Below are 4,636 nucleotides of genomic sequence, written 5' to 3' on the forward strand. Positions count from 1 at the left end.
CACTTTTTTGGCCAAAAACGTACATTATTGGCCAAAAAGTGTGTTTTTGGCCAAAAACATGTTTTGGCCAAAACTTTTAAGTGCAAAGTTTTGGCCAAAAAAATATTTGGCCAAATCTAAAACATTTGGCCAAATCTTTACTTTTTTGGCCAAATGTTTTAGATTTGGCCAAAATTTTTTTGGCCAAAACTTTTGCATTGAAAGTTTTGGCCAAAAAATAGTTTTGGCCAAAACTTCATTTTTTGGCCAAATCTTTGAGTACCCCTTGGCGCTGATAGACAATATTCATTTTTTTGGCCAAAAACGCCAGTTTTGGCCAAAAAAGTATACTTTTGGCCAAAAACGCCAGTTTTGGCCAAAAACGCCGGTTTTGGCCAAAACCACCAGTTTTGGCCAAAAAAGCAAAGTTTTGGCCAAAAAAGTATAGTTTTGGCCAAAAACGCCAGTTTTGGCCAAAAAAGTGCGTTTTTGGCCAAAAAAGTGAATATTGTTCACCAGCGCCAAGCAGCTTGGCGCTGGTGGACAATATTCACTTTTTTTGGGCCAAAACACACTTTTTTGGCCAAAAGTGGCGGTTTTGGCCAAAAAAGCAAAGTTTTGGCCAAAAAAGTATAGTTTTGGCCAAAAACGCCAGTTTTGGCCAAAAACGCCAGTTTTGGCCAAAACCACCAGTTTTGGCAAAAAAAGTGTGTTTTTGGCCAAAATAGTGAATATTGTCCACCAGCGCCAAGCTGCTTGGCGCTGGTGGACAATATTCACTTTTTTTGCCAAAAACACACTTTTTTGGCCAAAACTGGCGGTATTGGCCAAAAAAGCAAAGTTTTGGCCAAAAAAGCAAAGTTTTGGCCAAAAAGAGATTTGGCCAAAAAAGTGAATATTGTCCACCAGCGCCAGCAAATACAAAAGATTTTGCCAAAAAAAGATTTGGCCAAACAAAAAGGATTTGGCCAAAAAGTGAAGATTTGGCCAAATCTTTTTTGTTTGGCCAAATCTTTTTTTGGCCAAATCTTTTTGTGGCAGAAGTTTGGCCAAATCTCCCGTTTTAGCTAACATAAACAGTTTTGGCCAAAACTTTTACATAGAAAGTTTTGGCCCAAAAAAAGTTATAGCCAAATCTATTTTATTTGGCCAAATGTGTGGGTTGTTTTGGCCAAATCTTTGTCTTTTTTGGCCAAAACTGGCGGTTTTTGCCAAAAAAAAGTGAATATTGTCCACCAGCGCCAAGCATAGATGTAACTAGCTGAAGCTGTAGGTGTGTTATGTACTGTTACAGTAGGGGGAGGGGGGGGGGTGAACATACTGCTGTTTTTGTAGCTGTTGGTGTGTTTTGCACACAGGGGGGGGGGGGGGGGGGGATTGGGGTTGTATACTGCTGTATCTGTAGCTCTAGGTGTGTTTTGCGCTCTACACGAGGGAAGGGGGTGGAGTGTTGTATGTTTGGTACTGTTACAGTGGTGGCAGCGGGGGGAGGGGGATGTACATAATTCTGAATCTGTAGCTGTAAATGAGTTTTGTACTGTTACAGTGGTGGGGGGGGGGGGGGGGGTTGGGGGTTGTACATACTGCTGTAGCTGTAGGTGTGTTTTGCACTGTTACTAAGGGGGAGGGGAGGTGTACATACTGCTGTAGCTGTAGCTGTAAGTAATTTTTGCACTGTTACACTTGGGGGGTTGTATATACTGCTGAATCTGTTGCTGTAGGTGTGTTTTATACTGTAATACTGAGGGGGGGGGGGGTGTATACGGCTGTATCTGTAGCTGTAGGTGTGTTTTGTACTGTTACAGTGAGGGCGGTACGCGGTAGGGGCGGGGGGTTCTACATACTGCTGTATCTCTAGCTTGTGATTTGTTTTGCACTGTTACACTGGGGGGGGGGGGGGGGGTTGTACACACTGCTGTATCTGTAGGTTTGTTTGCAACTGTAACACTGGGGGGAGGGGGGGTTATACTGCTGTAGCTGTAGCTGTAAGTGAATTTTGCACTGTTACACTTGGGGGGGGGGGGGGTGGTGGTGGTACATACTGCTGTATCTGTAGCTGCACCCAGCCAGCAAGACATTAGCGGCCGATAGTCGGCCGAACACCCTTCAAAAAGTCGGGCAGGTGACGTCAAAAGATACGACGCGGGTGTTGGCCCGACTAACTTTTGCAAAGAGGCAACGAGGCGGCCGACAGGCGGCCGAACACCTGTACTATGGCGGCACGCATCCGGTCCGATGTTAATCGGCCCGATGGCTTGTTGGACCTGCGGCCCGACACCTTATGCCGACATCGTCCCGATGTCTTCCCGCTGAAATCGATATCTTCCCGATGTCGGCATAAGGTGTCGGACCGCAGGTCAAACAAGTCATCGGGCCGATTAACATCGGACCGGATGCGTGCCGCCATAGTGCAGGTGTTCGGCCGCCTATCGGCCGCATCGTTGCCTCTTTGCAAAAGTTAGTCGGGCCAACACCCGCGTCGTATGTTTTGACGTCACCGGCCCGACTTTTTGAAGGGTGTTCGGCCGATTATCGGCCGCTAATGTCTTGCTGGCTGGGTTCCCGAGTAAACTATTGGATTTACAGTCTCAGAACAGACCAGGCCTGAAAAGACCATTGCTAAACACATCAACTAATCAGCCTGGGTGCAGTTTCTGATTGTTTTTTATTGACTGATTTGTGAACGAACAAAAGCAGGAATCTGTGATGATAACACATCAAAATAAATTATCACTTTGCGCAGGAAGCAGCCAGGTTGTCGAATCTAAGTCTGTGTTCATGTACAATCTTGTCTAAATCTGTGCCTTTCTGTGTCTCTCAATTTTTACACCACTTGCTACTCATGATTGCATGACACTAAGAACAGGCAAGATGTGGATATCGTGGTTTTAATGATACATTCGGACATACAAATGGTTACCGCTGTTTTCTTAGATACGTGTGATCTCTCTTTTTCCCCCTGGTCCTTTATTTTTGATGTTATTTAGCCTAAAGTTTGTTGCAACTATTGGTCCGCTTGCATTTGTTGTTATAGTAATTGTGAATATGTTATTTAATTTGTCTGTGTTCCCTTATTATGTTGTCACTGTCAGCTTGATGAATAAAGGCTATGAGAAAAAAATGTTACCCCTCGCCATTAGCAAAATATGCAGCTGCATATATACTAAATATTTCTGATACCTTGACCAAATACGATGTTTATTTTTACGTGTTCAATTTTTTCAGAGCGAACACACACACACACTCGATTCCCCCCTCTACGTTAAAACATTTAGTCAAAACTTGACTAAATTTAAAAAAATATTTAAATATATAAAAGCCTGTCAACAGACACTGGCACTCCAGAATAATTTAACAAAAAGAAAACAGGAAAACAAAAATAAATAGGATAAAAATAGGTCCTAGCGGAGATTGATCCCGTGTCCACCGTGTACAGCATAACCGTTACGCCATGAAGACTACAGTGAAGAGCGAACCAGCCCTTGTTCGCATAACAAGTCATTCTAGATAAGGGGAGGCAACTCGGTCGTGTAAGTGATGTCGCTTCGTTGCCCTGTATGCATTTTCAAAAGGTGTGTATTAGCACAGAACACACACTATAAATATGATTACAAATTATTTAGAAATATAAAAACCTGTCAACAGACACTGGCACTCCAGAAAAATTTAACAAAATGAAAACAAATCGGATGAAAATAAGCCCAAGCGGAGATTGATCCCGAGTTCACCGTGTTTGGAGCCGGCATAACCGTTACACCACGAAGACTACAGTGATAGAAAAAATAAAATATAATGAAATAAGAAACTTTAATTTTCATTTTACATAAACATGGAACAGGTTTTTTTGGCAAAACATCGCATTTCACAAAGCGACCTAGAATAACACAAACACATGATCATAAAGCATAATCATATCGATTGCAGAAAAAAAAGCCGGCCGACATTAGCGCGTGCGCAAACGCCTGCCGTGAGCCCCATGAGCCGCAGCTAACCATACATGAGAGCAATCCCCAGAGCTCTGGCCCTAGAATAATGTTTAAAAACATCTCTCCAAAATGGGCTTCCAACTTCATGCATACGAGTATGAATAAACTCACCTCCTCTCTGTTCAAACTTTGAAAAAGATGGACAAAAACCTAATACCATTAATTTTGTTACCAATGTTTCCCTCGTTCTGAGTTGCTTCTTTAAACCAACTTATTTTAAGGGCAGACAAAAAACATCTAACATCAATCATTTTCAAACCACCATCTTCATAATCCTGAATCAAACTCTTCCTACTTATCTTATCAATTTTACCACTCCAAACAAAAGAATAAAACATATTGAAATCATTCAACACTTTTTCACATGGATCAGGAAGGTTCATAGACAAAAACACCAACTTTAAAACTGCTAGAGTCTTTTTAACTGTTATTTTCTCTAGAGGTGTAAGACCAGGCATTCAACACATGTCGAATGTCTTCTAATTTATCATAATTTCTAAAAAAATATATATATATCATCCACTCTTGTTGAAAATTAGAGTTGTTAATTAAATACTTACAACTATGTAGAAGTGAAATACCTCTGGCACAGTTGTCAGCCACCCAAGGCACTGCATTACCCGAGCTAAGAACACATCGGACAACTCTCCCTCTCACACACACACACACAC

This window comes from Littorina saxatilis, linkage group LG16 (genome assembly GCF_037325665.1).
Source record: "Littorina saxatilis isolate snail1 linkage group LG16, US_GU_Lsax_2.0, whole genome shotgun sequence".
NCBI lineage: Eukaryota > Metazoa > Mollusca > Gastropoda > Littorinimorpha > Littorinidae > Littorina > Littorina saxatilis.